The sequence below is a fragment of the Nesoenas mayeri genome, assembly GCF_963082525.1.
Source record: "Nesoenas mayeri genome assembly, chromosome: 1".
NCBI classification, from domain to species: domain Eukaryota; kingdom Metazoa; phylum Chordata; class Aves; order Columbiformes; family Columbidae; genus Nesoenas; species Nesoenas mayeri.
The window spans coordinates 81,270,567-81,284,442 of record NC_137541.1 but is presented as its reverse complement, the minus strand read 5'-3'; the positions used below and the strand labels follow the sequence as shown (position 1 = coordinate 81,284,442).

Genomic DNA, 13,876 nt, shown 5'->3' with positions numbered 1-13,876 from the left:
ACATGATAGTGGATTTCATAGTCCTCCACTGAGACTAGTCCAGGCCTTTCCTCAAACACTTACTGCTTGTGAAATACAAGAATTTGCAGGCTTAGAAGCAGAGACTCTCCAAAAACCTGCAATTTGGATTCCCACTGTGTTTTTTGGAGACAGGACTGTTACCTAAGGGAATTGATGTAACGTCCCGGCAAAGGAAGAACAGACTCATGTCTCTTTCTGCCTTTCCCTACACCCTCACTTCCAAGTCAGCTGTTGTGTTCAGGGTTTAAATTAGGGTAGAACTTGGTCCAGGATTTTCATTCACTCATGTTTAAGCCCTCTGCTTTAGAAGTTTTTCTTGGAGAAGAAACATGACTATCTGTCAAATATATTTGCAGTCTAACTCCATTGAAGACAAAGAAGTTATATCAGGAATTAACTTGGCATATAAACTGACATTATCAACCACATAATTCGTCAATTTCTTTGGGACCTGTGTGGCTGACTCCCTTAATCAGCTTTAAAAGTCTCAGTCCATATCTGTAGGAACTTTTTTTCTGGTGGTGTTTTGTGCCTTGCTTTAGGTCTTTGTTTGAATTTAGTAACATATAAATGCTCTGGCTAAATTTACAATCTGTCTGAATACATATCTCCATGAACTTGTTATTGTTCCAACTAATACAGGCTAAGCTTTTGGGGGCAGAATGGAAGAAGGGTTTTATTTGAAAAACACCCCCCTTCCCTAAAAGCTACAGAGTTCAAAGTTATTCTAAGAAAATAACAGTTCTCTGCAGTGAAATAACTGTATGATGACTCTTTTACACCATGAGAATTTTCAGCTATAAAAATGGCCTGAAACTAGGCCCTTTATTTCACATATCAACAAGTCCATTCCTGGTGCCATGATGATGTGTCATCAGTAAACCGTATTTGGCAGGAGGCACCAGAGTGGTTAAAACCAGAGGTTATAATGATCAAAAGGCACTTTCACAAACCAAGTATTTCATTTTTTTTTAAGCATATATTTTTGTTAGAGAGTTCATCCCCCATTCACCCTCTTGGACGCCCTTCATTTATTGAAATTCCAGTCCCCTTGGAATACGTGGTGAGCTCCAGCCTGCTGGATGGTGGTGCCACAGGATTCTGGCAGGAGATGCACTGCCTTCTTAAACAGCTCTGTGTCCAGCTTTGGGAAGTAATGGTTTCTTTTAAAAACACTACCAACTGAATTTACTACTGAAACTGCAGGTTTTTTGGGGAGGGGTGCATGGGAAAGTATAAACTTGTAATGCAGAGTAATTTTCTGATCCTGGTATGTCATGGATGTAAACATGCAGTCATTACTTCTGGCTCTGCATATGTGGGTCAGGGTTTCACCCAGTTTTGACAGTATCTCTGGCAATTCAGTGATGTGGGGATATGAGCAGTGAGTGAGACATCAACAGGAGGATTTTTCTGCCTTCCCTGTTCTCTTGGTTCATTCACTATGGACACTTCTGATGTTAAGACCTAACGTAAATTCAATGGAGCAAAATGAGATCAGTGAGAGGAAAACAAAGGAAGAATTATACCCCAAAAATGGTCTGTTTTACACTACCTTTCTGTCTCAAACTGCATATTTTACACATATTTTAATCGCTGTCTCATGCAATGAAGTGTTTAGAGAAATCACTGTGTATTCTTGTGCATTTTGTTTGGTAACAGCACAGTGAAGTCCTCCACTGAGTGATGATATAAATTTTAAAAATATGTATACGTTTATACATAAATATCAGAGAGAATCAGAGGAGTGAAAGTGAGAAAACTCAAGGGTTAAGATAAAGGCAGTTTAAAAAGTAAAGCAAAAGCTGCACACACAAGCAAAGCAAAACAAGAAATTCATTCACTACTTTCCAAGGGCAGGCAGGTGTTCAGCCATCTCCAGGACAGCAGGGCTCCATCACACCTAACTGTTACTTGGGAAGGCAAACACTGTAACTCTGAACATCTCCTTTGCCCCCCGCCCCAGGTTCCTTTTCTTCCCCTACCTTTATATATTGAGCATGGCATCACATGGTATGGAATACCCCTTTGGCCAGTTTGAGTCAGCTGTCCCATCTGTGTCTCCTCCAAACCTTTTGTGCACTACCCACGTTCTCCTTGGCACGCCTCTATGAGAAGCTGATAAGTCCTTGACTGCTTAGCAGCAACTAAACCAGTGTGTTATCAACATTATTCTCATACTAAATCCAAAACACACCACTATACCAGCTACTAGGAAGAAAATGAACTCTACCTCAGCTGAAACCAGGACACTCACCAGACAGCACAGGTGGGATGCCCAGGCTTAGGGGTGCTACCTGCCTGTGTATGCACTGGCATTGAGTCTTGTGGGAGCTCCAGCCCTTCTGCAATATCTAGCTATGCCACATCCTGCTTTCATAGGCTTGCAGCGTTTGCACTGATTGAGTGAGACATTAGGGAATTGTTGGTTTGTCCCTTTACTGAGATGTCTGGCTTCCCATGCTAGAGGCAAAATTTGCCACTATTCAGAGATAGGGGAGAAAGCAATCTTGGCATAGGCATGTTAGCAGAATGAAGGCCACTTCCCTTATTCAGTACCAAATAAAGAAAATGCAGGAGTCATTTATCAAAATTTTTGATTATAACCACATCCTAATGTTAATAGCAGAATGTGTTTCTTGTCTTGCTTCTGGTGTGGTAGTTTCATGAGAAAAAGAATCTCTCTGTATATTCATCTGGAATAGTCAACCACGAATTCTGCAAAATACACCTTTATGATAGTCATTCCTCCCATCACCACTGAACAGGAGGATTTTTGTAGTAATGTTCTGTCCGTTGCTTTCAGTGCTGGAGGCATTTTTTTTTACAACAGCTGGAATACAAGGAGGAGGTTTAATTTATATTATCCTGTTCTGAAATATACTGTTGTAATACAAGATTGTTTATTTTACAGGGCACCACTCGTAAAAAAGATAAATTATCAGACTGATGTGTCTAATGTTTTTGATCATTTTAGGAACATAGTGTATAATAACCATACTTCTACCATTTCTCCTCTCTTGACTTCACTGTATAAGTTATTATGTTGTCTCTTTGTGAAACCTAAACTTTCTGGTGTGCTATTACTAACACATATGGTTTTTCAAAACATAGTTAATGGTAACACCTCCAGATGTCTGTGTCTGAGACAGTATATTTCTGATTGGGCTGTAGAGCAAGTCTTAAGGATGAAATCACACAAATAACTATTGCTTTTCTAGAAAACTGATACATGCTGTTTTGAAAGACACTGGGCAAAGTAAAGTAGAATAGGATTCTCAGTCTAAAACTTTAACATAAGCCCAAACCCTCCCATCTCAAGGTGAAAAAAAAAAAAAAAGGTGATTTATTTGGGAAAGAATTGAAAAAATAAATAAAATATTTTCAGAAGAAAGAAGGAAAGAAGGGGTGGAAAGATTTTTTTTTTTTCTTCAAAAATCCAGTCCTCCAATCCTTCATTAGGACACTGGCAAGATGACAACATTTTCAGGGGGCCGTAGCTTTTTTTTTTTTTTTCCCCTTGCATTTCTCCCAGTGATGACTTCAGAAAATATCCTACTTTCTTCTTTTTGTCAAATTAGTTTGTCATCTTTAAAAGGAAAAAGAAAGAAAGAAAATAACGGATCGCAGGATGATCTGTTTATTGTGAAAGCATTTTTGTATGAATGAATTTTTGTTGGAAAATGCACTTTGAACAGAAAGGCCATTTTTTGGAAGTGAGCTAGTTTTTTAGATTTCTTTTTCAAAGGAAATGCCTGAACACCTCACCATTTGTTCTTAAAGAAACTGTAACTTAGGAAATGTAGATTTAAATCAAACAAACAAACCCAGCCTCACTAGCCTACCTTTTGTTCTTTTATTCACTGCAGTGTTATTTTGTATTGTACTGGAGAAATGGACTAAATTGTGGGGCTTTTTAACCAGATCCGCTGTTACAGGGAGATGGCAAAGATACGCTTTCTTGGCTGTAGCATCCACCAGCTACTCAGTTTCAGATTATCTGTATGTCCCAAAAGGGCTCAAAGTTGATTTTGCGCTGCCGGTGGTGAGCAGGTGCAGGCAATGTGAGTTACGTGAGTGGCATTCCTGAAGGAAAGGCCTGGCTGGCCATCTGGGTGGTGTCTTGAGCTGCTCCTAGAACAGTGTGGAGCTGCTGCCTCATTCTCTGACAGTGCAAAGGGAGGAACATGCATGAGCACAGAAGGAAGCCACAGACAGTATGGGAGAGTGGGGATTTTTGTTGCTGTTGTGTTTTTTGTTTTGTTGTGGGTTTTTTGTTTGTTTTGTTTCAGTTTTGTTTTATTTTTTGGTTGTTGTTTTTTGTTTGGTTTTGTTATGTTTTTTTAATGCTGTTGTTATTTTTTTAATTTTTGTTGTTGTTTTGTTTTGCTTTATTTAAGGCTCTCCTTCAGCTCTTCCTATGACTCTTGCTCTGATCCCTTCCCCTGCTCAGATGGCAAGACATGAATAGGAGAAACTGGAAGAAAGGGCAGAAAAGTGAAGTTGCCTTATTAGAGAAGGTCTGCATGTCCTGGGAGAGCTGTGCACGCCTTCCACAGGGAGTAGGGGAAGAAGTGTGGTCTAATGCCCAAAAGAGATGAAGAAATTTTGCCAACAAAGTGAAAAGCCAGCTCTGTGTGAATCTTTGGTCAGCATAGAGGCTGGTCAACAATGCCCAGGTCTTCTGCAAGAGCATCCTGCTGGCCAGCAGCAACCTGGCTGTAAATCCTTATCCCTGCTTATCAGGAGTCCACTACAAAAAAGCTCAATGAGCTGGATGAGCACTTGATAGTTTTGGGGGCTGGCTGGTGTTTCAGCATCCCACTGACTGCTGTTTGTGCTAGGAGCAAAAGACATTTTGTTTCCTGGGGTATGTCCTGATCTGACAAACACATTTTGGAAAGATGAAACATACTCTTTTGCTACTAGGCTGATGACATAGTGCAATGCTAAATGTTTAAAAATGGGGTTTTATCAGGCCCTGGTGAGTCAGTCTGAATGAGAGGGCAGTTAGCATACTGTGAGCAAGGCCACTGGCATTAATTCTGGATCACTGCCTGTATTTGTAACCTTCACAATGGCAAAAAGTACCTTTGTGAAAGTGCCTTGCTGTGCTACTGTTTCACCAAGTCTGTATATGTGAGCACAAATGGTAACTAGAAATGGCAGAAAGTCTACCTTCTCCCATTTATCTCAGAAACCCAGTGATGTAAAGGGATGCAAAGGTCTCCATTTCATTTTGGTAGACAGCACTGGGTGTTTCTGTGTGGTCAGTCTGAACAGATTATCACTCTCTTCTCAGCCAAACTGTAACTCATCTTAATTTAAGTCTATGTGCAGTTTATCAGATGAGACTAGATCTCACATCAAATGAAAAACAAGCTGTTCCCTGGGTTTTTCTGTAATATACTTCATTTCTTTTACATCCACACCCTGGCTTTCTGGGTCTGGCTCCATGAAAATGTCAGATAACCTGGAAAAACTTTACATTGCAATTACAATCCAGCTGGAGTAGGATATACAGTAAAATCTTGAAAGATCATATGTCCTGTGCAATTTCCGGATTTCTTTGACAAAGGAGCTTAGGTGAACACTAAAAGCTTGTATCAGCCTTATTGACTGATTTGTGGCTCATCAATCGATACAGGCATGCCTGTAAGGTGCCTGTGTCACAGGAAAATGAAGAATTAGGGCAACAAAATACATTGAAAACTGACTCATGCATTTTTCATGATCCTCTTACTTATAGGACCTAAGCATTGATAAATGTTGCATCTTTTTAATACACTGTACAATACAATATTTATGGGAACCCGTTCTTTTCAAATTGTGCTATTAGTTGATCTTGCATTGCAGCTCCTCGGCTACCTGGAATTTTGAAGGCAGAAGATAAGGAAGTTTTCTTTCTGACAGGCTCATTGCCAAGTACCTGAACTAGACAGCTGGAGAAGTTCCCAGAAAAATGAATGGAGAAAGGCATGTAAGAACAGATACATCAGACAGTGACATAAACCACAATGGTTTTCAGGCTTGTATGACTAGTTAGTAGCAACATAGTGTATAATCTTCCAACTCCCTCTAGCATCTGATGGAAAGCGGTAGCAAATGTCCTGACAGCTGTTCTCATGTTTTATCTATGCTTTTTCTTTTTTTCACCCTCCCTCGTTTTCTCTATGTTGTTAAGACATCTGCTCCTGTTAATTGCTTGCCACCTGGAATTTTGAACTTTTGTTTGTACCAGCAATCTTTTTTCTTTTTTTTTTTTTTTACGGCAAACAATTTTGTCATTACACATGAAGAATTAAGAGACACAGCAGTAGGAGCAGAGAAGCTCTTTAAGAGGCAAAGGTATCATTTCCAGAGTAGGGTTTGTGATACTAAACAAGAAGAAAAGTGAATGACAGAAAGGCTGTGATCAACAGTCGAAGTAAAACATAAGTTAAATGCTATGGACCACATGCTTCTTTCTCACAGTACAAAGAAGTATGTGCAAAGTGGAGAAATGATTAGCTGAAGAAGAAAGCTCAATCTGAATAAAGGTTTTCTAACAGGCTGTAGAGGTGCTCATTTCTAGAAGCAAAAAAAACGATCTTAAGGGAGATGAGACTGGTAAGCCACCTTAAGGGGATGTAACAGCATCAGTTCTTTTCTTTTGTAGAGCAGGCTGGAAGAGCAGGTGTGTTCGGAGAACAGCTCTTCATAAATCACTAGTGACCAAATCCTGTTTAAATCTGAAGCCTAATTGATGATCTGCCTAATCTCACATCACTACTCATCCCATACAATCACTGTCAGTAGGAAGATTAATACACCCCACAACCTGGAAGTAATGATTTCCTATCAGAGCTATGGCATGTTACAATGGGCAAAAATAAACACTGCTATGTGGTCCACCGAGTATACTACAGCATGGTGTGCTTGGTTCCCAGTACTAGTAACACCATTAGATGAACTTAAATTAATTCATTGTTTTGATAAACAACTATCATCTCTTATGTCTGGCTGCAACTACAACTTTATAAGCACTCATTTAGTGCCTGTAATAATGTAGGAGTTATTATTAGCCTTCTGCTTGGAATCTGGACACACAATCCTGGGAACTGTTCAGAGTAAACTTTAAAATTATGTGTGTGTGTGTGGCAGAAGTAAAGCATGATCTAAATTTAAATGGTAAATTTCTGCTTTCCTTTTCAATGTTTAATGACATTCAGCTAATAAACACCATATGTCTCCAAACAAAATAAAAGACACAGTAGTAGATAATGGATGTTGTAAAACCTCTGACTTATCTCAAGTCTGAAGCTTGGAGGATTAACATAACTTAGTTTATGATGCTCACGACAGCTGCCAGGAAACCTGGCCCTGCCCCGTCAGACTGCAATAGCTACAGGGAGTGTTATCCTCGTCTCAGCTATGTAACTATATACATTTAGTTAAAGGTCTGCTTTAAGAGGAAGCTCTGTGACTTTTATTCATGGTGAATAAGTTATACTCCAAAAATGTGAGTTGCTATCTGTGTGAGATCCTCTTGTCCATAGAAATTACACAGATAGAAAAGATAACAAGTCATAGATTCAGGAATCTTCCAGTGATTACCTCATTCAGTGGTTTATCCAGTTTAAAGTGACCTTACTGATGGGATTTTCTTCATTCCTTTTACATGAGGCTGCAAACACCAAGTTCCTGTTTATTCCACGGGGATGTTAAAGATTCCACAGCAGTTTTGCAAGTGCATTGTGTCATCTTCCCCTGATAGGAACCTCTCCTCCTTCCTGAGGGTCTGTAGGTACATGCTGCTGCAGTGGATACAGTGTCAGGGTCTCAGAGATACTTCAGGACCAAGGAAGTTTGTAATTATGGTGGTAGTAGCTTCTATTTTCTCAGACCAGCATGACAAACCTCTCATTGCTGAGTTTTATTTTCCACGCTTTTTTTTAAGAACACTTCCTCAGTTTCACCCCATGGTCTTTTTAGAGTGAGTAGAGAGAATATAAACAATTTCACTTTCTCTGCCAGCACTTGGATAAAATAATATACATTTATTTTTCCTGTTACTGCCCTGCAGAGTGCTGTTTACTGACTGCAGCAATCTGCATTTGCTTAGCCATTCACAATGACATCATATGAGCTGTGAGGAAACTCAGCCATGGGAATCTGCAATTTGACAAGTAAGAAAACCTCAAATTGCTCATAATGAAGGCTGATACAGTGGCTAGGGAGCCAATCCAAGACATGGTTTACATTCCTGCTTTGCCATGCTTTCTGTTTGGCTTTGGCCAGACTAATGGGTGATCACATTTTCAAATCTCAGTGTGCCCAGCAGGGCAGAGAGGTAGCCAGCATGATGCCCAATAGCATTTAAATGGTGTTGGTCTCTAAGGATGTCCTTCCCCAGTGTTCTCTCATCCATCTCCCCCCACCAAGTCTCTTGTTGTCACTTCTGAGTCTGTAGATCTCCAAGTCCAACCACCCAGCTGTGCTGATTCATGTGTTTGTGGGGATGAGCTCTACATGGAACTAATGAAATTATCCTGATTCAAAAGATGTTCTTTCCCCAAGACTGTTTTGGTTTTGGTTTTTATTTATCTAACCCTGATCATTCCACTGATCCTGAAAAAAGGCACAATGCCTCCAAAAGCCAAAGTGGCCAAACTGAAAGCAGAAGGCAGTGTGGGGAATGCTTAAATTGGTTTTGCTGCTGAAGAAAACACACCCTACACCTGGTGATTTAACTTACACTATGGCATTTTTAGAAATTTCTTTCACAACATAGCTTCCTCTTTCAGCCTCTCACCAGCTTTTGAAAAATTTGGTCTTTAGTTTCTGTGCACATTCCACAATTTCATGTGAAACCCAGGTGTAATGGTATTGTTGCCAGGATAAATGGATTATCACTGTAGACAAGCTGATGCTGACAAAGCAGAAGTGTTTTGGAAATACATATAGTACTTTTTGCTTGGATGCTGAAACAATGCTCTCACTGATATACCTTTAAGGAAAGCATTCATTTTATTTTCTCGTTTGTTAGGAACTGCCTTTTCAATGAGCTGTTTACAGACAGCAAGGATAGTCTATAAACATCAATTCCTTAAATAGTTTTAAAAGAGGATGCAAATTTAGCTGATATTTTTCTTTCTTGATGCACCCTGACGTAGCCTCCCTAGGAGACAAAGATGAGTCTTGTGGTCTCACAAATGACTCTACTGCAGGGTGGAATGAACTCTTCAGCTCCAGCTGAGCTCAAGACAAAGCTGAGAGATTTGCTCACTGTTCTTATAGGAGCAAGGGTTATTTTTCAAGTAGCCTGATCCCATCTCTATTGTTTTGGATTCATATAGAATAGAAGGTATGGTCTTTAAGCTCCACTTACAGGAGTCTGTGGCCTTGCTGCTTAGATGCCAAAGCACCTGAGAGCGCTTCAGCACCTCCTGCCCATCCACCTGGAGCAGATGTGATGGAGCCCTAGTGACATGTAGCCTCAGGATGGCAAAAAAAGCTGCAGTGCTCCTGCTCTTGGCCCCAGCAGCATTGCTCCACCACACTTGTGCACCAGGCATGCTTAGCTTCTCTATGCACTTGACCTGTTGTCCTGGAGGATGAGCAGTCAAGGCAGTGATTCCTGCTCTCCCTACTGTTATCAATGTCAGAGCTGGAGGAGGAATTTTGTTATTTCTCTCCATTCTCTGAATTCCCTTCCCTCCCAATCCTCAGGGTTTTGTCCCTGGCCCCACTCCCCACCCCTCGCCCCTCCCCCCTCTTCTCCCCCCCCCCCCCAAAAAAAAAAGCACAAGAAGAGATGAATTATTCACTATAAAGGAATGAGTATGGTCTGGTTAGAAAAGGAGCATGCATTATACTAATTCTAATTAGATAAAGTACAACATTTAAAGGTATGACACTCATTAATAGAGGATATAAGAAGGCCAGGACTGTGTGTTCGGGAAAGCAGAGAAGCAGCAGGCTCATTGCAACTTATTGTCAGATAAGCCACTGTGACAGAAGGCATAGGCTGAAAAAAGAGAAAAACATTCCTCAAAATCAAGCTGACAATGAAAGGGCAGAAAACTCACGTGCCATTGTAATTATTCTTAGAGGAATATGTATCAGAAAGCTATTTTTGATTGGGCTGTTAAATTGTTCAAGAGTTGGCAAGTGGCCTGCCATTGCTCAACCTAGCTATATATTTCTGGGATGACTCTTGTACTGAATTCTTCCTTCCTTGAATGGAGCCTGAGGCAAAACCCACTGAAGTCATCAATATCTTTGCCTTCCTTTCTGTAGGTTGAAGCTCAGGCCCCTGGGGAGTTGTTTAGGTGTGATAAGCAATATTCTCAAATTGATACCAGCAGTAGCTCCACCCCTACAAGACAGAAGTTAAGACTGAAATCACTGTGCCTGCAGTAGCTGGAAACAAGAAGGCTTAGACTAAATTACTGCAACAGAGGGCAGTCTCCTAAAGAGCGAGCTTCTCATCTCTCCAATGCCTGCTGTGTGAGGGTTCTTGCAAGCATTTGACTAGATACTGATCTTAAGACCTAAGTCTTTGCTTTGCTATTCATGGCTCTGAAAAGCTTGTCTGCACTGGGAAAATCATCTCACGTGTAAATTAAAGTACATCTGCTATTTCTCAATAGCTCTCACGTGGATAGGCTTACTCCTAACTTCTCTAACAAAACTTGGTTAAACTAAATCAACTTCAAAAATCATTGGGAAGAGGATTGTTAGGTCAAATTCTAACTCTTTGGGCAGAGAACTTAACAACTGGCTAGCTACTTTTTCTCCTTATTCTTTAATTGCTCACCCACTTGCCTGGGCCTTCCACAACTGTCTAGATGATGCTGGGGGGAGGACTGCAGCCGCTCACCAGCTGTTGCTGGGGGGGTTTACACTCTTGCTGTGAAGTGTGTTGGCAGGTTATTTTTCTTAGAAGCATGTACTTTAAAAGTGTCCAATTTGGGTGGAAGGCATCAGTCCAAGTTCTTACCTGTTTGTTCCTGTCATTCGCATGAAGCAAAGGCCTCATTTATTGATTCCAGTGGATCTTTCTTCAAGCTATGCTAGTTACTAAAAAAACCCATGTAGCCTAATACAGGAAGAAAACAACATCCCACAAACTTCTATAAACACACAGGTAATTCAACATGAACAGTAACTGCTAGCTGGATTAGCCTCAGATGCTGCTTCATCACAGTCTTGCTCCACCAGACCTGAACTAGCTTCCCACCAGCTGTGACTAGAGCACCTAACAAATGGCAGATGGATGTGCTGTAAACCACAATGGGTGACTAATGCATCCAAAGAGCTATCTCAGAGCTGTGTGCCAAAGGGATCATGGTAAAAATGCTGGTTTAGTACAATCAGAGGCTTGAGGGGTCAAACTAGTTAAATCGATATAAGGGAAGTAGAGGAAGTATGCAGAGAAAAATTAGTATCATTATGACTAGCACACATTGCCCTAGTTGGTAGAGATTTTACTGGAACTTTTTTGATGAAAATGCTGCTATTTTAGGCTATTGCCACTCCAAACCCCAACCCCATCTTCCATTTTCTGAAAGGACAACTGAAATACTTCCAATTTCAGTAAAATTTCATGGTGGGGTTCCCCATCCTTCTGCTTGATCACACTCTCTTTCTTTTCCTGGCCTTTTAGGAAGGAATCTAATTTTTTTTTTTTTTTTTTTTTTTTTTTTTTTTTTTTTTCACTAGAGGATCTTCAGACAAAAAAATGTAGTAACTTTTCAGCTAACTATGGTTTGAACCAGTTCTTAGTAATGATGTTCCCCCATACCCTGTCTTTCCCCTTACTCATCCAAATAGCATCGGCCACATTTCCCACTAGTCTTTAGATTTCGGTACCTATGTGAATCTTGATTCTCAAACATAGGCAAGTAACCTGTGATCTATCCACAGAGGAGACAAGTATATGATTTAAGCCAAATTAAATTAAATTTAATTCAATTTGAAAAGATTATGTAGTAGCTAAACTTTCTTATACTTCTCTCCAATAGGACTTGAATTGCCATAAATATGAGGCTTTTTCTTCCTTTGAACAGTACCAAGTATCATAAGAAAGGGGGTTAATGAGTAACTACTCATGCCATAAACTTGGTGCATGGCTGCATAGCTGATGGCTCATGGGTCTTTTCCACCTAGTCCTGTCAAAAAGATTTTTCCACTGCTCTATAAGTTCATAAACTATATTTGTCTCCAAAAGCCCAATCTGAGCAAATTCCTATAATATCATTTGTTCTATGGTTGTCAAAATTTTGGATGACCTGAACTTAAAAGATTTGGAAGTCTTTAAAAGGCATTTGAAAGATTTCCCAATCACATCAGTGAGGACAGATATTTTTCAAAGGCCCTGTTGAAAGTTCTAATTTACCATAAGCATGAGTATATTTAAGTCCTTATGATGCAAATAGAGGCCTAATCAGATTTTCCAGAAGCACCAAGTTTCCTGGAATGTATTTGCAGCTCTAGGGACATACTTATGTTTAAAATTTCAGCCCTCAGTCCCTGTTTATAACTTGCAAATTCTGTAATTTTCATTATTTCCAAAAAGAGGTACAACCTCCACTCACTTTGCAAGTACTAATGCACCCTGTGCCAGTTTAGACTTCTGTTACAGGTGATATTGGCAATATCTCTAATTATTCTTATAATTTCTATTTTAAAATAATCAGAAGTTTTGTGCATTAATATGGAACTGGATTAACATTACTCTGGTATATGGGAAAGCAAAGTAGAGGTGAAAAACCACGAACATAAATCAGGAGCAAATACAAAGTTGTTAGAGTGTTTTGTTCCAACAATGTTTTTCTGAAAGTCAAAGTAGTATGTTTTTTGGCTGCAAATTCTACCAGCAGTATTCAAACAGAGAAAGGCAAGAAAGAGGGGGAATCCAGGGGCTTAGCTGAGAAATAATCAGAAGGCTTCAAATGATCTTGGGTTAGGTTCTTAACCCTAAACAAATCAGTGCACAAGCTCCTGCATCCAGTTTACTTAATAGACATGAAATGTATAGTTGCTCACTTGCCCAATCAACTAAATGCAAGAAAACTTAGAGGCTTAGGCTAAGATCTAAGCTGTGTCAGGGAGCTATTCTCAATACCTGGCTTAACCTCACAAGACTAATTTCTCCAAGATATTTTTCTAATTGATAGATTAGGCTCCTGCATTGGATTACAACCTGGAGGAGTCCTTGTCTGTCCCTTGGCAAAGAGTTGCAGGGAGCTAATGCCACATTTAAGAACATCCTTCCTGTTTTTTCCCATGACATAGACAGCTGCCAATAATGTTAAGAATATTTGGGTTCCTTGAGTATGCAGAATAATTTTGGCATATGGTAGGAAGGTTAGGGACAGCCCAAGGCTCTCTGTGACTAAACAGAGTCTGTGGTTCTTCACAGCGAACTGTTAAGAAAACTCATCTGCTTCTCTGAGTAAGACATGACCGAAACAAGAGGCCAAACCAATCAGCATCAACTGACCAGGTTTGACTTAATGTTTGTACTGCAGAGTGGGCATGTTTCCAGCCTAAATGACAACCAAATTCAGACTTGACCCATTTAATCCAAGTAAAAGGTAGTTTTATTTTAAGTCTGAGGTTTTCTGTGTGTTAACAGAAAAGGACTGCACAGAATCAGAGGCAATTCACTGTGAGCAAGATGAATGGAGAGAAAGAAGCAAGAAATGTCAGTAGATCCCCAGTGGAAAGCACAGCAAACACTGACCCAAATGCAGTCCACTATTCAAGTCAACTGACATACCAGAAAAAGCAAAAATGAGCCCAGCAGATCCGCAAGATTCACCTTTCTGCAGAATTTCTATTTTGCATTGAAGTTTATATCTAAAGT

The 13,876-nt window shown here is 40.0% G+C and overlaps 1 protein-coding gene across 2 annotated transcripts in view; it reads right to left on the bottom strand.

Annotated features, from left to right (window-relative positions):
* The window catches only part of RERG (RAS like estrogen regulated growth inhibitor), a gene marked incomplete at both ends in the record, with an annotated part of 101,257 nt that overhangs the window by 19,032 nt on the left and 68,349 nt on the right, over positions 1 to 13,876 (bottom strand). The gene's annotated exons all lie outside the window — the stretch shown is intronic.